Source organism: Anser brachyrhynchus (assembly GCF_964034855.1).
Source record: "Anser brachyrhynchus genome assembly, chromosome: 1".
Lineage (NCBI taxonomy): Eukaryota > Metazoa > Chordata > Aves > Anseriformes > Anatidae > Anser > Anser brachyrhynchus.
The window spans coordinates 151,118,095-151,139,178 of NC_137694.1; the positions used below are offsets into that span (position 1 = coordinate 151,118,095).

At 36.7% G+C, this 21,084-nt stretch overlaps 1 protein-coding gene and 1 long non-coding RNA gene across 3 annotated transcripts in view; one reads left to right on the forward strand and one right to left on the reverse strand.

The window, feature by feature from the left end:
- Positions 1-19,891, reverse strand: part of LOC308188473 — a 56,001-nt gene extending 36,110 nt beyond the window's left edge. Inside the window, exons 1-2 of one of the 2 annotated variants that reach the window (XR_013945515.1) lie at positions 9,363-19,891; positions 7,915-7,977 (exon numbers count right to left, since the gene is read on the reverse strand). This is a non-coding gene — a long non-coding RNA (uncharacterized lncRNA). Of the gene's footprint in view, positions 1-7,914 lie in introns of both variants that reach the window. The other variant, XR_013945516.1, reaches the window with a different exon arrangement.
- Positions 1-21,084, forward strand: part of NALF1 (NALCN channel auxiliary factor 1) — a 518,224-nt gene that overhangs the window by 175,003 nt on the left and 322,137 nt on the right. The gene's annotated exons all lie outside the window — the stretch shown is intronic.

The window sequence follows — 21,084 nt, forward strand, 5'->3', positions numbered from 1 at the left end:
TATTAGAAGGGTCGCAAGGAGGACCTGGGGAACTACAGTCCTGTCAGCCTGACCTCAGTGCCAGGAAGGGTGATGGAACAAGTCATCTTGAATGTAATCATGCAGCATGTGCAGGACAACTGGGGGATCAGGCCCAGTCAGTATGGGTTCATGAAAGGCAAGTCCTGCCTGACCAACCTCATTTCCTTCTCTAACTGGGTGACCCACCTGATGGATGAGGGAAAGCGTGTTGATGTAGTCTGCCTATACTTCAGCAAAGCCTTTGACATGGTCTCCCACAGTCTTCTCCCGGAGAAGCTGGCAGTCCATGGCTTGGACAGGTACACTCTTTGCTGTGTAAAAAACTGGCTGGATGGCCGTGCCCAGAGAATGGTGGTGAATGGAGTGAAATCCATCTGGCGACTGGTCACAAGTGGTGTTTTCCAGGGGTCAGCAATGGGGCGCACCCTCTTTAATATCTTTATTGATTATTTGGATGAGGGAATTGTATGCACCCTCAGTAACTTTGCAGACGACACCAAGTTGGGGGGGGAACTGTTGGTCTGCTGGATGGTAGGAAGGCCCTGCAGAGGGACCTGGACAGGATGGGTCTATGGGCAGATGCCAATGGGATGAGGTTCAACATGGCTAAGTGCTGGGTCCTGCACTTTGGCCACAACAACCCCATGCAACTCTACAGGCTTGGTGCAGAGTGGCTCGAAAGCTGTGCAGAGGAAAAGGATCTGGGGTTGTTGATTGATGTTCTCCTGGACATGAGTCTGGCAGTGTGCTCAGGTGGCCAAGAAGGCCAACGGCATCCTGGCTTGTATTGGGAATAGTGTAGCCAGCAGGGCCAGGGAGATGATCATCCCCTTGTACTGTGCTCTACTGAAACCACACCTCGAGTACTGTCTTCAGTTTTGGGCCCCTCAGTACAAGAAGGACATTAGGGCCTGGAACATGTCCACAGAAGGGCTACAAAGCTCAAAAAAAAAAAAAAAAAGCTGGTGAAGGGCCTAGAACAGAAGTCCTATGAGGAGCGGCTGAGGGAACTGGGGTTGTTTAGTCTGGGGAAGAGGAAGCTCAGGGGAGACCTTTTTACTCTCTACAGCTACCTGAAGGGAAAGTGTGGGGAGCTGGGGCTTGGCCTCTTGTCACAGATAACTAGTGATAGGACTAGAAGGAATGGCCTCAAGTTGTACCAGGGGAGGTGTAGGTTGGAAATGAGGAGACATTTCTTCTCAGAAAGAGTAGTCAGGCATTGGAACGGGTTGCCCAGGGAGGTGGTGGAGTCACCATCCCTGGGGGTGTTCAAGGAAACTTTGGACATTGTGCTCAGGGACATGATTTAGTGGGTGACATTGGTAGTAGGGTGATGGTTGGACCAGATGATCTTGGAGGTCTTTTCCAACCTTTATGATTCTATGAAATCATGAATAGAATAAAAATGGTATAAACTTCATGGAGAAAATTAAAGTGATCTTGAAATATAAAATGTATTATAGGTCTACAAAACACTAGAGGCTGAATTTAAGTACATTTCTAGTGTCATAAGTAATGAAATACTTTCTTGATATGTATTTGGGCAAGGCTTTCCTCAGTTGGCTTATGAGTTTTGTCTACTCTCTCTATTAAGAGTTATGTGTACTTAGTGAATGTTTAGTTCTACAAATATGTGCATATAGAGATTTTGTATAATAAATGGGTAGGTCCAAATTCTCAGTCTTATATATTCTGGTATATTCTGTTATCATTGCAAATGCTCAGATTATATCTATCAGAAATAATTGTTTTTGTTACCTTGTCGATGTAGAAAATCTCTCTCTCTCTGTCTCTGTCTCTCTCTCTCTCTTTCTCTTTCTCTCTCTCTCTCTCCCCCTGCCCTCCCCCATGTAATACATGAATGGAAAAATCAATTTACTAATTTCAACATTCCGATTAATTTTCCTATATGTATGATATATATGTATATCTGTTGTCTAAATAATAGTTAAAAATGTGTTGTTTTTTTTAAAGCCTGAACATTTTCTTGGTGTTCTCAGAGGAGTAAGCTAGGAGCAGAATTAGGCAAAATCAAAATTCAGCCATTAAGAAAAAGACAGTGTTGCGCCTTGAGCCCTTGACCTAATCACAGTAACTTATGTGTGAAAGAATCAGACCTTTTTTTCCCAGAGGTTAAATTCCACATTTCACTCTGCTCACTCAGGTTTTATTAGCTTTGGAATATTTTAGATGGAACTTTGCCTTGAGCATGTGGTAAGCAAGGTGATTTACCTTTTTTTATTTGTCACTGAAGCTGTGTTGAGAAATAATATATAATCTAGAAGCTATCTTGCCTCTTAATAACTTGGCAAGATTATGCAACATTCAAAATGGTTGAAAGTCTATGAGTTTTTCCAAGCAGCTACCATATATACATTTGTTTGTTTTTTCTTGACTCCATTAGGGAATGCAAGCCTCTGGAAGGCGCTTCAGCTCTTTATTCTATGTCTGTTTCCGAGCTCCAAAATGACTAGTTTTGAGTGAACCTCCTGTCCTGGGCAGCTGTGGTGGCTTTGCTCACATCCCTGCTGCTGGGCTCTGCTCTGCTCAAACCATCCTTGCTCTTGTGAAATCTGTTGTTTACCATCTTTTCTGACTCCTTCATTCAGGATTTGGCTTTTTAAAACAGAAACTGAGTAACCTGCAGCCAGTGATCATTTTTCAAGATATTCCTGGTTTTTCTTAGAGATAAATTCTGCCTGTTAGAATAGAAACTCCTCTTCTGTTTCCTGACAAAAAGAGGTTTTATCTTCCATTGCCTCTATGCAGCCTGAGTTTTAATGTCATTACAAAAGAGGATGTCTGATGTTTCTGTTTGGATCCAGGTAAGCTAGACATTGATTAGATGAAGTTCATGATTAGCTTCACCCAGGTTTCTGGGTCCTCTACTATTTTCAAAATTAATAAAGAAACTGAAAGTTAGGCAATCTACAGCCTGTGAGAATAAATGTAGGAAACTTAATTGTAAGACTACAGGTTTGGTGGGAGCTGTTTAATTGTTTTTATGACTTCCTCACATGACAGTCTCTGCTCTTCTTTCCTGTTCACATTTGAGAATGCCCTTTAAGTTATTTTGGCCTGAAATACTCTCTCCCTCTCCCTCCCTCCCTCCCTCCCTCCCTCCCTCCCTCCCTCCCTCCCTCCCCTCTCCCTCCTTCCGTCACACCACTCCCCTGCCCCCCCCCACCCCCCCTTCCCCTTCCAGCCAACTTTCTCTTGGGCTTAAGGGAAGCACATTTATATACACACATATATTGCACAGGACATAAAGAAGCTTCCAGATACAACTATATGATCAAACAACATATGCAGGCAATAAGTGCCAAACCTCTGTACTACTCTTCAGCAGCTTGGGAAAAGTTTTAGGGAATAGAAAAGGAAAGCATCTTGTCAGTATTCATTGAAGTCTTGCAAACTAGAAATGATCAAAAGGCTCAGTTAATTTCTGTGGTGTCTGTGTTTTCAAAATGATGGGGGAATGAAGCAAGATTAACAACCTGTGGGGAATGTAACAACATAAAAAAGCCATGAATGTCTTTTCTTTTTCTTTTCTTTTCTTTTCTTTTCTTTTCTTTTCTTTTCTTTTCTTTTCTTTTCTTTTCTTTTCTTTTCTTTTCTTTTCTTTTCTTTTCTTTTCTTTTCTTTTCTTTTTCTTTTCTTTTCTTTTCTTTTCTTTTCTTTTCTTTTCTTTTCTTTTCTTTTCTTTTCTTTTCTTTCTTTCTTTCCTTTCCTTTCCTTTCCTTTCCTTTCCTTTCCTTTCCTTTCCTTTCCTTTCCTTTCCTTTCCTTTCCTTTCCTTTCCTTTCCTTTCTTTTCCTTTCCTTTCCTTTCCTTTCCTTTCCTTTCCTTTCCTTTCCTTTCCTTTCCTTTCCTTTCCTTTCCTTTCCTTTCCTTTCCTTTCCTTTCCTTTCCTTTCCTTTCCTTTCCTTTCCTTTCCTTCCTTTCCTTTCCTTTCCTTTCCTTTCCTTTCCTTTCCTTTCCTTTCCTTCCTTCCCTTCCCTTCCCTTCCCTTTCCCTTCCCTTCCTTCCCTTCCCTTCCCTTCCCTTCCTTCCCTTCCCTTCCCTTCCCTTCCCTTCCCTTCCTTCCCTTCCCTTCTCCTTCCCTTCCCTTCCTTCCCTTCCCTTCCCTTCCCTTCCTTCCCTTCCCTTCCCTTTCCCTTTCCCTTTCCCTTTCCCTTTCCCTTTCCCTTTCCTTTCCCTTTCCCTTTCCCTTTCCCTTTCCCTTTCCCTTTCCCTTTCCCTTTCCCTTTCCCTTTCCCTTTCCCTTTCCCTTTCCCTTTCCCTTTCCCTTTCCCTTTCCCTTTCCCTTTCCCTTTCCCTTTCCCTTTCCCTTTCCCTTTCCCTTTCCCTTTCCCTTTCCTTTCCCTTTCCCTTTCCCTTTCCCTTTCCCTTTCCCTTTCCCTTTCCCTTTCCCTTTCCCTTTCCCTTTCCCTTTCCCTTTCCCTTTCCTTTCCCTTTCCCTTTCCCTTTCCCTTTCCCTTTTCCCTTTCCCTTTCCCTTTCCCTTTCCCTTTCCCTTTCCCTTTCCTTTCCCTTTCCCTTTCCCTTTCCCTTTCCCTTCCCTTTCCCTTTCCCTTTCCCTTTCCCTTCCCTTTCCCTTTCTCCTTTCCCTTTCCCTTTCCCTTTCCCTTTCCCTTTCCCTTTCCCTTTCCCTTTCCCTTTCCCTTTCCCTTTCCCTTTCCCTTTCCCTTTCCCTTTCCCTTTCCCTTTCCCTTTCCCTTTCCCTTTCCCTTTCCCTTTCCCTTTCCCTTTCCCTTTCCCTTTTCCACACTGCAAACAATGTTTTCATAGAATCTTTAAGGTTTAAACTCTTAGATCATCTGGTCCAGCCATCACCCTACCACCAATATAACACACTAAACTATGTCCCTAAGAACCACATCCAACCTTTCCTTGAACACCCCCAGGGACAGTGATGCCACCACTTCCCGGGGCAACCCATTCTCCTGAACTGCTCTTACTGAGAAGAAATGTCTCCTAATTTCTAACCTAAACCTTCCCTGGTGCAACTTGACGCCATTGCCTCTAGTCCTATCACTAGTTACCAGTGAGAAGAGGCCAACCCCAGCTCCCCACAATTTCCTTTCAGGTAGTTGTGTTAAACTGAATTGTGGGGTGTATAGTTGCTTTTCAGCCATACTGTAGTTCTTAACAATTGTTACATTTCTGATCTCATATTTCCTATTTAAAAAAATCTCTTTTCTTACACATATAAATATGTAATATATTACATCACATTACATAAAATTATTTTCAGCATGAAATCAACCTTAAACTTGAATTTCTTATGCTTAGGATTTTGACTCAAATAATATTAAGTGATCAAATTATCATATACTGAATATTTCATATGTCAGAGTATCCTCTGAATCTGTCCTGATGCCATTTTAATCAAGAAATTATTGGAATTCATTTGCAGAGTAGCCGAGAGGTTGACAGCAGTACTCTAGAACATCAAAATGTCCCTTTTGGTTTGTGGGAGCATGGACATCAAATGAGGTTTCTCTTAAGAAGGCCTATAAAGGAAAGTACTGAAGTTAACCAGAATACTTTCTCTGGAAAATTATATTTTGCTGAAAAATCATGCATATTTCATTGGATCATTCAGGCAGGAAGGGACCTCAGGAGCGTGAGACCAGACCTGGCTGCTCAGGTCTTTCCTCTTGGACACCCCAAGGACAGATCCTGCTCAGACTCCTGGGCAGCTTGTCTCTCTGCTTGGTGGTCTCACACTGCCAGAGGCCTCCTCACACCTGGCCTGAGCCCTGTGCTTCCAACCCACACCTGGCCAGCCTTGTTTGGCCATGTCCGGCCCTGCAGGGCCTGGCTGCCCCAGCCCATCTCCCCAGGCAGGGGAGGCTATGAGGTGCCCCTCAGGCTGCCCTGCCCTGGCCAGATGAGCCCCACTGGCCCAGCCTCTACTTGAGCCTGGGGAGCTGACAGTGGTTTGTGGTCTGGTGACAAATCCTAGGCAGTGGAGGACAGCCCTGACCCTGGTCGTACTCCTGCTGACCCAGCCTCAAGTGCTGCAGCCATCTCTGCTGCCAGGGATTGCTGTAGGCACCTAGGGCACTCAGTGTCAAAAGCCTGACTGAAGTATAGATAAATGTCATCCACTACTCTCCCTTTGTTCACAGATCTAGCCATTTTAGCACAGTTTAACACATAAGACAATCAGGTAGTTCACGTGTGATTTATCTCTAGCAAATCCATCTGGACAATTCTCAGTCATGTTCTCCTTTGTGTGTCAGTAGCTCTGCCAAACATCTCAAGAATGTGTGAGAGCAAAGAAGATTCTAGCTTTAATTAGATGGCTAAATTGTGCTCATTGCTCATCTCAGAGAGATGACAAGTACTTGAAAGCTTTCTTGTGTTGATCTGAAATGAACAATTCTACTGTGAATCAGGTAGCTAATGGACCTGAACTTGTGTCTTTTACAGAGCCACGCCAAATAGCCAGGATGCTTAGGAGAACAATGTTTTCCGACACTGTATAATTTTATGGAAAATTGTCTGTACCCTGCATCTATTTCAATAGGAATAAAAGATAATTCTGAAAAGATCAGATGTTGACCAGAAAAAGAATTTTTGTTCCTTGGTTCAGCTCTTGTGAACCCTAAAAGGATTTGGTAACATGGTATCTAGCAGAGAAAACTGTGACATTAAGCAATGGTCACGCAAAGTGGCATTGACTTAAAAAAAGCCCTTAATGTGGGATTTGTATAGCTTTGCCTGTCTGATTAACCTGCAAATTTCTCAAAAGAGCTGAGGATGAAAATGGTATGTGATAAACCTATGCTGAGGCTGTAGTACTGGGATGGAAGAGAAAGAATATGCAATGATAACATTTTGTCAAAAATATATATTTTCAAGACAGTGGTCATTAAATTGTGATTTCAATTAAAATAAATAAATAAACAAATGTAAAGCTCTGCATAATATATCTGAGGAAACTATAACGTGGCTTTGGCTGCCTGGGTTAAATACAGAGATTTAGAAAAGAATAATTGTGTGTTGTTTGTTGACAGGAAAAAAAGCAATGCTTGTCAACACAAATTACCATCATGAAAGAAATACAGTGTTTATTGACATTTATATTGTGTGGATCAGTGAAGCTCTTTGAAGACCTGCTGCATATTTCATGGAAAATGGGCTATGTTTTTAATTTGTGTTTTTTAACAACAACAACAAAAAATACTACAGAAATAATTTTAAGGATTTTATATGGAAAATTACATGCACACCTTTGTAGATGCACACAAAAGCTTTGGGTATTTTAGTCACTGCTTGGACTGCATGGTTTACAAAATTTTGCAAATTGACAATAAAATTTTGGATAATGGTCATTTCCTAGATATATTACCTTGATGGGATAATGAGGATATTAAATGAAGTTGTGTGAAAGATATTTTTGGAATGCCCATGCAAGAAGATTTTAAAATGCTTTAAAAGTCTCACATTTGAAAAGAACAAACAAAATTACCCGAAGCAACTGCAAAACCATATTACTTTTTTGATATGTAAAATACTTCTGCAAATTTATTTTAGCTCATTATCTATTCCATTTGTCATAGTCATACAAGCACATTTTATTAATACATATTTAATATTGTGAACATATTTTATGGAAGATTACAACCATAAAACAATGCACAGTCTTTTCAAATGCAAAACAAGTTAGATAAAAGACCATTCTGCCTAGAATAAAAATGCTTAACATTTAGTGTTAAGCATTAAGCATAATGTTAAAAATGCTTTAACATTAGTGGCCTAAGTTTATAATTGAGGCTTATAGACCTTCCACAGATCAGTTACTGTCTTGGAAATGGGGAAAGCCTTTTACACCCAACCACCCTCCCACCCCTCCTACTGCACTGTCACACACACACACATACCTTAGTGAGAATAGTAGGGGATGCCCTGCGAAATACAGTTTAGAGTTTAAGTTGCCTTGAATCCTGCAAAACAAGGAATAGAAGTGCAAATTAAGTGATTTAAAACATCAAACAATTTATTAAGAAATTGACCTGTACATGAATCCTGGTCTTTTTTCTTTTCTACTCTTTTTTGAAATGAGAGCTTGTGTTAGAAAACATGCTAGGTTTCTATTAGACTCTTAATAGGCTTCCATTACTTTTATATGAAAAATAACCAGCCTCTGCTTGGAAAACAGTTGTCACAGGACCTTTCCCTCATTTGCCAAAAACAAAGAGCAATACCTCTAAATATTTTTGAAATACAAATTTTCCTTTAGAGCTGTTTTTAAGCATGTAAGAAATCTATACAGAGATGTTATCGCTTGACTTTTAAGTCCAGTTTTTTCCACCAAGAAATATACTAACAGTGTGAGTACCTCAACTATAAAGATTCTCTGTTACAGAATCATAGCTATAAAGACATATGACTTGTGTTCAGCTGCCATGCACAGTGGCAGACAATGTTTCATGACATGAACTAGAGTTGAGGAGTTAAACATTTCTGTAAGGTTAGAATAGGTGAGCCATGTTTTGGTCTATATAGATGCATGGCCAGTTCTGTCTTTGTCTTTCCCTAGTCTTTCACACCTTCGTTAACTTTGGAAAACCTAGTCAATCTAGACTCATGAGGCACAGGAGACGATGAAGAACGTGAACAATTTCACTATCATTCTGCTTATTATAAGAGAACATATTGGAGGTCTAATTAATCTTTTCATGCAGGAAGAGCAAAAAAATTGAAAATACTTTCACTAGACCTCACAAGATATAACTGCCCTATTTTTGTGCCCCGATGTGTGTGCACATACAGTTTGCTACAGTATAAATAAATACTTTAAAATTTCTTTCTGGCAGGCAATTATCTTTATTGGTGGGAGAGAGAAAGATGAGAGAAAAAGGAAAACATGATGCCTGTTTTGTTTTGCCCTGTGGATGTAGTGGAAGCATTAGAAACCATTAAGAACAGCAATTGTCAGGAAATAGCATGATTGATTTTGACCATGAATTGCAAGGACTGAAACTGTTTGGCTCTATTTTTACTTGCCATGTATACTGGTACCAAGAGCCTCCTACCCCATGGGTTGCTTGAGACTTTAGCAGTTCTCACTGGTAAATAACTAGAGAAAACCATGCAACTCTATACACCACTCTGTAGATATTAGCATACAAGTATACATCAAGTATACATACATTGCAACACTTTCGTCCCTTACTTTTTCTGAACAAGTGCTTTTTGTTGTTGTTGTTGTTGTTTTCCTTTCTCCAGATTTTCATAGTTTTAAGCTCTCACATAAAACGTCAAGAAATAGATTTGCTTTTTACACAAAATTGTTTCTGGCTTCATATAGCAAAAATACAGTACTTACTGACTAAAACATTCTGAATGGACTTCTGCTAAACTCTGAAAAAGTGGAAAAAAACAGTTAATTAACTTGAAAATGAGTAAGTCATCAAACAAAGTCCTGAACTTTGTTTCTTTTTTTTTTTTTCTTCTCTTAAGTGTCATAATAAGTATCATTAAAAAAAAAAAAAAAAGAGGAGCTTGAGTATTGTGTTTCATTTTAATCAGACAGCACAAATTATTTTAATGGAATCAAAATGGTATCATACTTAATTTCTCAAGATGCTCATTTCCCTTCATATCCTTTCAAGCTCACTCCTTAAATTCCACATGCCAGAGGAAATATTCATATATTCTCTACATAAATAAATAAATAAATAAATAAATCATGTCTCATCTGTTTGTATAAAGCATAACAATTAGCTTAGCAAAGGATATTTCTTTTGTGCTGTTTTGTTTGTTTTATGTGCTTCCTGAGTTTTACTGAAACAGCCCAATACGCTTTGAAAATTGAAGACCCTATGACTTCAGCAAATGCCCATGTAAAAGTGGGGAAAAAGACACACACATATGTGCATGCAAAAAGAATAAGTGCTGTGAAGCTTTAAAGGTTCTCTAGTAGATTTTATTAATTTTCAATTTCCTCTGTATTCGTCTGTTATTGTTTTTCTCTTTATAAAACACCTGCTTTTTTTTTTTTGGTAGCATAGTAAAAACAAAACAAAACAAAAACCTTAGAGGCGAAAATATGTGGTGTTCACTTCTTTATGTTTATTGACCATTAAAATCTAAAAATCTTGTAGATGTCTTTATGGTCATTTTTGGAAGACCTTGGAAGTCATACAAAGAAATCAAGAGACCTTTCTGTCATGTCTTTGTTATGTTGTAGATGAGTGAATGTAGTTCCATTGACAAGTGACTCCGTAAAAATCAGATGAACTTAGGGAGAGTTGGTGTCACTGAGCAATTTCCAGATGTTGTTGGACATTGCAAAGATCAGTGTGTGCTGTTTTCCTTTAGAGAGCCATATTGCCTTTCAGAATCGTGATATGTGTTTTAACACATGAGCATAGTGCAAGTGCAAAAGAATAATACTTTTTTTTGCACTTCTTAGTTATATGAGCATTCATGGTGTAGATAAAAGTAAACATTTTTATTTTCTTAACTGAGTGAAGACATCTGGTTTTGAATTATATTGCTAGAAAGCTACATGCAGAGTCAGTAGAAATCTAGAAATAATTGGCTTGTGAAACAGGAATTAGTATCTCCTAGCCTATGTCTGGTCTGTTGCTTATAATCCAGCGTTTCCAGTATCTGTTTTAACCTGTTCCTTTGTATCTAGATAAATGGTTATATTAGTGCCAGATAGTATAACAGAGCATTTAGTATTCAAATAAGGAGACTGTTTTCTCTGGCTAACTGAGATTGATGTCCACAAGGAGGGGAAAAAACAACAACAAAACAAAACAAACAAAAGAATACCCACATGTTCTTTAAATCACAAATATACTTATTATACTACTTGTTATACTACCTGTTAAAAGATATGGGAGGGGAAAGAAATAGATGGTATTTATGTAGGACATGTAGTGATAATCATAGCTTAAAGTTAGCTGTAGAATTTCCTTTTTTTTTTTTTTTTTCTCAGATGAAGCTAGCTATCTTCCTACACAGACATTTAACATCTGTGCTTAGGCTAGCAATAAGTGGTTTAAAAAGCTAAAAGGAAGGTATAATTTGTGTAATGAAAAAATGTATATTTATATTCAATAATTCTTACCAGTGACCCAGACAAAGCTGGACCCTTTAGAAGCAGAAAATGTAGTCCACTGTGTTGCCAGGGCCTTGCAGACCTAGATTTTTTCTGAAACCAATAAAGTGCTTTTGTTTGGAAAATATTTTGGAACTGTGCTGAGGCAGAGGGTGACCAGTAAGTTGGAAAAATACTCCCAAAATAGAGTTTTGTTTTGATTTTTTTTTCATTCTCTTCACCAATCTCAATTCTTCATATAAACTATTTTGACTTCAAATGTAAAATGTGAGAATTTTTTTAAAGGCTTGATAAATCTTTATTCAACCACTTTTCTATAGTTTGTAAATTCCTTATGGTCAGAAGATTTTTTCCTTTAGTCTGAAAAATACTGGCTTGTACTTAATATTCCTGCTCTTTCTAACAGCCATATTATTATTGTTTTACTGTTTAGTGGCATTCTTTCACAAACTGTCCATTTTCTATGTTTTATTGATATTAAGTTGTCTGGGCTTCTTAGATTCAGAATAAGGGAGATACATTGCCATCTTTTGTTTGAGAACTTTGTTTCTCGTCGAGTCTAAAACATCTTTATATATCTTGGTGTTAAGATTGGAATAAACACCTAGGTTGTTACATATGTGCTGAGTACAAACTAGCGTTTGCACCATGAGAAAGCCTCTGGAATGGTAACCTTAGTCAGATTATCTTGAATTATGCCCCTGGTTTTTTAGGCAAAATATTTTAGGTCTATGCTACATAGATGTGCAGAAAATTAAAATAGTTATTATTATTATTATTATTATTATTATTATTATTTATTCCTATAAACTCCTATTTGTTTGCTAATATTTTCACAGGCAGAGTCATCTCCTCTCTTAGCACGTACTTAATTGAATATAAATAAATCATGAATGGCCTCACTTCATATTTGTAAATGCATACTAAAACCCAAATACAAGACATACATTTTGTTAATGCAGGAAGCATAAATGCTGTGGAATTAATTTTAGTGGCTAAGTGTTCATTTTCAATAACCTCTGTTCCATAAGTCTACAATAATTATCTAAATACTGTCCCTGGTTATTGGGTGATTAGCATGTTTTAATGATGAGAAGATCCATTCATTAAAAAGAAGTGTGTGTGTGTGTGTATTTGTTGTTGTTGTTGATGATTATTTATTTTTATTTTTTCCCTTGATAGCATGATTCCTGTTCCTTCCTTGGGCAGGATAGATAAAAAGAATATCAAAATTTAGACAAATATAACACTATTATTAGAACCTCAGCAGAACAGAACAATGTTTACAGTTCTCCATTAACCTGCTTCTCTCTGTTCACACTCCTTGTATAACTCTTCCTCAAAAGAAACTCTGCTTCAGCAGTATCTGAAAATGCTTAAATACTACTTGGCCTCAGCAGTGCTCCCCATTTTTAACTTCAAATTCAGAGTGGATGTTGAGCCTTTCTGTCTCAATGGGTCTTGGGAAAGTCTCATATCAAAGAGGGAAGTACGGAATCTCTGCCACCAACTCCACCACAAGGCACTGTGACTGACACAGGGAGAGATTGAACAGCAGCAGGTCACAGCTTAATAAATCAGCTTATAAATACCTTTGTATAATTTTTGTCCACCATAGTATTTTGCTTCGAGGATCTGAAACTTCTTTGCTTTAGTTTTGGAGTACAATGGAGGTAGAAGGCACATATGGATTTGAAGGCATCTATTTGTTAGTTTGATTTTTTAAAGTTAATATCTATATATGTGTGTGTGTGTTATATATTATATTATATATATCTCATATATATTATATTATACACTACATATTACATATTATATATTATATATTACATATTGCATACTACATATTACATATTTTATATTATATATATTATATATATACGTGTGTGTATATGTATATATACACATTTTCTCTCTTGATTCTTATTTTTGTAATATTGGATCATGATTGTCTGCTACATCCACCAACATGCTCCAACCACTTCTCCTGCTAAAGATCCATCTTCTGACATAGGTACTAAAGTCAGACTGGACCTTGTGCCCAGGGGTTTCATTATGACAGTAGAAAAAGTTCTTTTTCTTTCTGAGTTTTTAAGAGCTAAACATAAATTTGGTTGTGTTCTAAATTGCAGGGTTTTAGAAAACAGATGAAGAAAATGACATGAGTAAACGTAAAATGACTAACCAAAATCTTTTGATTTAAAATTAGAATTTCATAGGCAGGCATCCCCCAAAATAAATAAGCTGAACTATCAAAGTTATATCGATTGAATATATTGAATATATAGAATAAACATCAATATTCATCACCGTGACAGGCCTAAATCGTTAATTCAATACCATCATAACTTCTGACTGTGGAAATGCATTATTAGCTTTGATATTCTAAGTTTTACTTAGTCTTCAGAATCCAAATAATATCTCCACTTCCCAAATACAATACACCAGGGATTTGACATATTATAAGCAAAAATAAGGTACAATTTTTCTGAAGCTACAGCAAAGATTACCTAATTTGCAATAAAAATAAAATAATAAATAAAATCTATTTCTCAGTTATTAAAGGACCAGTTAATCTTTTAGTGTTTTATACAATCTGTCTCAGAAATGTTGTTGAAAAGAGTTCTTGCTTGTAAAAATGCATATGTTGCCACTTGAATTTTGAAGTAAATTCAGGATTAATGCTGGGCAGATAATCAATTTTTAACTCAGTGTCTAGAGTGAAATTAAAAACAAAACAAAACAAAACAAAACAAAACAAACAAAAAAAACCCTATACGTAATCTCACAAAATGGAAAATATTTTCTAATATTTTGTTATGGAAAAAAAAAAGCTACAATGCCAACAAAACTACTTTGGGTAAAAGCAGAGAAAACTCTTCATTTAATTTCATGGCTTCTTAAATAACTTTTTGCAAGATCAAAAAATTTGTTCCAAATTTTTTTAAAAATGTGTTACTAATTCTTAAAGGAAACACTCCACGGTAATGAAACTAAACATTTGATTTTGAAGTATGTTAATACGAAATCGTTTTAACATATTCAGAGATTCTTCTATTTCCTGATTTTACGGATCTGAATCTTTTGCTGATATTATTGTGAATCAGTGCTAAAAATATTTTTCTTTAATTCATCCTGCATTAAAAAATTGTGTCTAAAGCACAGAACTCATACTGAAGACAACATGATCTGTTCTGATCATGAGTGTTTACCCTGTCCAAAACTCACTCTGCAAAGTCCCTTCAACTTCACAACAATCTTTGCTACAGTCATTCATTGAAATTATACTATGCAACAAACAATTTATATCATTGACCTCTTCTGTAAAATCTTATAAAAAATTCTATATAGAATATATAGAATGCTATTTGGGTTCACCTCTACTCTTCGATGAAATATATATTTCTAGGAAATCAGATTTAGCCCAACATTTAATACTGCCATGTATGTTTTATAAAAATCAGACAGCTCCTGGATACGTAAGTGAAAGTGTTATTTTAGACAAGGATGTTTCTGAAAGTATATCTGGAGGATGTTTTTTATTGCTCATTATACTTAAGGCACATTGACTGTACTGCCTTCTCATCCACTAGCAGACATGTCTTTTTTCTTTCCACCGAGAGAAATGAGAGCAGGCTCAGATGCATCCAGGTCAGATGTCTGCATTTACTTTAGATGATTTTGACAAAGTATGAAATGTCAGTGGAAAAAAAAAATGTTGAAGGGAAAAGGACAGCATAGTCCATATAAATATGACATGGTGAATCAAAAATTTATTCTCTTGTCTGCCTGTTTTTTGAGACCTAAATATCATACTGCATATTCCTGATGTCTCTGGTTGGATTTCAAACTGGTGTATGCGTTTATTTCTTGAAGAGAAGATAGAAGAATAGCCAGGGAAATTGCCAGTGCAACTTTCTCTGTCTATCTCTTCTCTCTAAAGGGCATGAGCTGTCTGCTGTAGGCACAAGTTGCTTGTTATCTGAGTTCAGCAGCAGGTCAGTTCTTTTCTCAGTAGGTTTCACTCCAGTCAGTTTTAGCTACTACAGGGTTTTTTTGTTTCCTTTCCCAAGAGGAGGAAGTAAAGAAATCTAAACACACAATTAAGGTTAAACAAGGGGATAGAGACCAAGGGAGCAGTTCTGCAAATGGCATGTTGCTCAATGTTTGTACCAAAGTATTGCAGAAAAATTTTTATGGAAGTGGAGCTTTGAGACCACTGATAATGATGCACACATAGTCTGAAGTAGATGGCTATTTCAAATTCTCTTGCCAAACTCTGAAACAAGTTCAGACCCAGTAACAACAACTTTGAGGATCACACCATCCTATCTACCACAACAAGACCCATTTAGCCCTGTTTATAATCAGGGCTACTTCCCTAAGGAGGTTATATATAAGGTTATATATCCTCCTTCCCTAAGGAGGTTTGTATATACATACATATATATATATATATATATATATATATATGCAAAACAAGTTTCAAACCTCCTCATCCCCTTATTTTAGGAAGGAATCTACCCTCCCCTGGCACTTTTGGTGAGCTTACATTCTGGAGCTTTCTGTTCTTTTCCTCTTGTTTATTTATTTTCATTATTTGACTTTTTTCCTCCAGTTGTAACAGGAAAAGAGCATATAACTCTTCTCCCATCTCTTCTGACACAAAGTCAAACATAGCAATCATTTCATCTTAATCAGCTGTAAGACAATAGTGACTAAAAGGATTCCAGAGACTGAGTTTCCTTCTTTTCTCCCTGTTATCCCTCCCTCTGAGCTTTTTGAAAGTTGACTTGTTCCTCCTTCCCCACCTTTTATTCCCCCTTTTTGCTTTTTGTCAGTGTTTTTGCTTTTAATAACAGGTTATTATATTGGATATCTTCAAAATCTAGGGAGGGAACGACCTCACTGCAGTTAGTAGGACTCCCATATTAATTCTCTTGAAGTAGCATGACTGACTGGGGTCAGTGTTTTACTTCATTAATCTTTTGCTTTTCTTTTCCCATGTTCAGAAGTGTGTGAGGAGGATCTCTAGCTTTCCATTGTTTTTCTAGAGGTTGTTAATGCCATAGCTTTCACTGGAAAGGAAACTGGGAGCAAGAGCAAAAGTTAATTACTCTCCTTACATCTGACTAGCACCAGAAGATCTTATACTCAGTGTTAAGTCTCTTACATTCCTTACCTGCAAGTAGCAATGTCAGCTCAACCCAGTCTTTTTCTTGGGCAAACTGGGATTGCTGGTTCATATGACAAAGTTAATAGCATAATGTTGGCTTATTTCATTTATTCTCATCAACGTTAAGGAAAATTTCTGTATTTCTTATATGTGTCCATAGCAATTTCACGTATCCCAGAGATTTTTTTTTCTGTTGATTTTCTTAATAGCAAGCATAGAAAGTGGCATAAAATAAATTATTTTAAATTGTATAAACATAGAATGAGCACATCATTTGAATAAATAAATAATACCTCACTAATGCCATACACCTTATGAGAAGATTAAACCTTTTTGTTTGTTTGTTTGTTTCTGGTGTTGAAATAAGCTTGGACTGAGTTCAAAATATTTTCCAAAGTTTAATGCCCATAGTCTATAAATTTATGGCTTCAATACATTCCTATGGCCATTAATTGCAGTCTGATCTAATAATCTTTACTCATATTGATGGGATCTATTCTGGAGTGGTGACTACTCAACTGAGAAGTGATTAATTACATATAGTATAATTTAAAATGGCAAACATGCTTTCAAAAACCAGGAAAACAAAGCCAAAATCTATTCAAAGGAAATGGGATTGTTTAGAATAGGCTGGTGGGTCCACTAATGTCAGCAAGATTTTTGTCATTCATATCAAAGGAACCTTTCCAGATGCTAGGCTACTTTTTCAGGCTTTAGGTCTGTCTGAATTTAAAATAGAAGTGGGATTTTTTTTGTTTGTTTGTTTGCCAATACAACTATGTTACATTGGTATGCACTCTAATTATATTGCATAAATATGTAAGTCTTGTTTATGAATGTGTGCTCATGCATAAGCTTGGAGGTAGGCTTCAATAAAAGTGGTTCCATTTGCTATAAGAAAAAAATAATTTTCTGGACATTCCTTGTGCCAATAGAAAAATAAATAAGGAACAGTCCTTAAAATATCCCTTCCCATGCCCTGTTTCTTGAAATGTAAGGCAATGTATTTAGGTAATTAGTCGACAGAAGAAAGCAATTTGCTGTTGATTTACTATTACATTTTAAACGTGACATTTTAGGAATTTTTCAGAAACAAGTTTGGCATTTGTCTGGCTATTTGGCATCTGATCAAGACACTTGGAATGTGAGCAGTGTTGATTTTTCAAAAATTTTCAAAATCAGCACTGCGTAAAACAATTCCAAATTGTGTTTTCCTTGGTCTTCTGGGCTAACTTTGAGAGAACCCAGCAAAGGCAAGATAAAATCAGTCCACAAATGACTGCTACATACCGGAATATATGATTTATATAGTCTCACAACACACTGGGAGTTCACCATTATTAAAATCATCCTACCTTCATAGATCAGTCTTTTCACTAGAATGATTGTCTTCACTACTTCAGAAACAGATAGAAGTGATAGAAAGTTGTCATCTCTAGAGGTTTTACAGAATATTTAATCAAAAAAAAAAGTGAAAAATGAAAAAGGAAAGAAGTAATACTCAGGTTCATATCAGATGGCTTTCCTTTTTCTTTTGATGTTCACTGATAGTTATTTAATTCTTATATTGCCATTATGGAAACATGATGACTTCCTCAAAAATAAAACATTTTTTTCTGGCCATTCACACTGATGTGGTATTGACTTGACATTTAATGCAGATGAATCTTAGTATCCACTCAGATGAATTAGACCACTACCAGAAAGCAAAACTCAACACAAGAAAAACATCTCAACAAACAAATCCAAAACCTTAAAACAAGAAGTCCATCATTACTTACCATCAAGATAAATAATTCTCCTGTGTTTGAGACTAATAACTACCACACTACTTTAACTTAACCAAATAAGATTTCAATAATATCATTATAATAAATAACAATAATAACAATAAATAATAATAAATAATAATAAAATAATATAATATAATAACAAAATAGAAGGAAAAAAAATACTTCTGATTTCAGTAGACCATCAGCCTCTATGAGCAGACACTATAGACCATGTTCTAAGGATAGCAATGACACAGCAATGGTGGTTAGGTACATGGTAAAGAAAATATTATCATATTTTGAATATGAGTTAAACTTTTGTAAAGTTATAATGAATTTGGCAAAAAATAAATCACTAATATCAAAAAGTCTCACTGTGATTATGAATGGATGTTTAGATGTGAATATAATGGCTGTGAAGTAAAAGGAATTTGTATATTATATTAAGACATGCAAATTCAGTTAAGCCTTCCTTGCTATTATTGACTCTATCAAAGGGATTCATAAATTGGCAACATTTTGACTGAAGGGACTTCAAGGTTACAGCTATCCTTCCTCTCATTTCTGACAGCAACCATGGAGACGGAACAACATAGAAAAATGAGAGAAGGCAGGCTACAGATTGAGCTTTTATTTCTTACTAGCCAATAGAAAAATGACAAAATGGTCTGGCAGATAGACCATTTATAATTATAAGGTAGTTAAAAGTTGGGAAATTGTCAGTAACTGCAGAGAATTTGGACAAAACCCCTGCAATTTGAGTTAATTATCTATCCAGAGTTCTTGTTCTAGGCAAAACACGTGTTTATGTAGTAGTATTGTACTAAGACTTTATTTATACTTGCTTTTTACATAGCCTTATTAAAAATAAAAATAGAGGGATCCAGAAACAGTGTTTGAAAAGTTTGTTAAAACAGATCAACTCTCATTAAATAGACATTGGAAACCAAATCATTTCTAGCAGCTCATTTTCAAGTAGCAAGGGCATAACACAGAAGAGAGGAGGGAAGATGGGGCACGTTACATAATCCTGACTGCATCCTATAGCAGTGTGTGAGCTTGTAGATCTGCTGAACCCAGTGGAATTCTACCTGCTTTAAGCAGCTGAGCCTCTGGGCAATTAGGTTTTAAAGCAGTGCTGTTGTCTCTGATTTTTTTCCCCACTCTTTGAAGAACTTTCTTGTTTCTAAAACTGTAGAAAAATTAGGAGCTTTGAATCTTTGAGTTATGCCATTTTTGAACATAATCAACTGTCCAAAATTTCTCTAGAAAATTAAAGCAATCATTCATCTTAATGTAATATAAATAAACATAAATATCAATAAATATCGCAAGTTACTATGATAAACAGATTTGTTAATTCCCTGTTTGAGTTAAGGTGGATGAAACTTTGAAAGCACACTCTGAACTTTAAAGTTAAGCAAAAATGTAAAAGTGATTTTTTTGTGTGTGTGAATTTAGGAGTTATCCATGATTGAAAAGATATATTCTTCTATTATGTATAGGAACATTTTTTTATAAGAACGGTAAACAGTAATTATAATCAGTGTGAACCAAGTATAATTAGAAAATATAAAATTAAGCTATAAAAATCATATTTTTCTAGCAGACTTCTAGAATTTATTTAAGATCATAAATGAAAGAATCCCAAAGTAGAAGCAGGAACAAAATAACCTACTCCAGCCTCATATAACCAGGCTAGCCCTACGAAGACGAGCAAAGCAATCATTTTGTTGTCATAATTTTATTTAATCTGACTACAGAAAAAGTGGCTGTTGCACCAAAAATGAGATGAAAATCTTTTTCCCCTGTTGTATTTCAAGAGCATCTCCATATCTTTCAGCAGCTGAGGGCTGGATTAAGAAGGCAAGAAGACTTCAGTAGGACAAAGCTATATTCCTGTTTGAGCTGCTGGTGGGTACATTCACTGTATCTGGGAATATTAGCAGCTTGATTTCATTTTCTTTCTATAGAGTGCAGCAGTTAGAGCTAAATTTTACGATCTATAGAGCAAAGTATTCTTCATTCATTTTTCAACATAACTGATACAGCATCTGCTCATTCTAGAGTAATACTTAAGCTGAACAAGGTGATGTTCTTGTTCATCCCATGTTCTCCTGAAAGGGCTCTTAGCACTTGAGTTTGTCCTCTCAGCCTGTGAAATACTATGTTGTGCACTGCCTGCTCTTATTAGAGAATAGACTGCAAGGGATACTCTATGGTCTGTCTACATTAAGATTTTAGTTCAGGTCAGACATGCACTTTTAAAATAATCTCCCAGTACTTCTTGGCTGCTATTGTAGTTGCACTGTGGACTCTTTTCAAGTAGAACTAAACAGCAACATATAGTCCAGAAACACCCATAAGGCACTCCAACTGCTAATGGGTGTTCCATTTACTGGACCACACCAGAGCTACTTCCGTGAATCGGGTGAATGATTAGGTCATCTTCAGCAACTATTCTGCACTACAGATACATTTATTATATTTATATATATATAATATATATATTTATTATATTTTATGTCTTGTTGTGGTTTAACCCGGCTGGCAGCTAAACACCACACAGCCGTTCGCTCACCCTCCCCCCTCCCTCTCTGGGATGGGGGAGAGAAATGGGAAAGTGAAGCCGGTGAGTTGAGATAAAGACAGTTTATTAAGACAGGAATATAATAATATAAGGAATATAAGGAATATAATAATAACAATAATAATAATAATAGTGATAATGATAATAGTATTAACAATAATAATGTGTAAGAAAACAAGTGATGCACAATGCAATTGCTCACTACCTGCTGACCGATGCCCAGCCTATTCCCGAGCAGCCGGCCCCCCCACCCCGGCCAGCCACCCCTATATATTGTTTAGCATGACGTCAGATGGTATGGAATACCCCTTTGGCCAGTTTGGGTCAGCTGTCCTGGGTCTGTCCCCTCCCAGCTCCTGCTGCACCCCCAGCCTGCTCGCTGGCAGGACAGAGCAAGAAGCCGAAAAGTCCTTGGCCTGGTGTAAACACTGCTCTGCA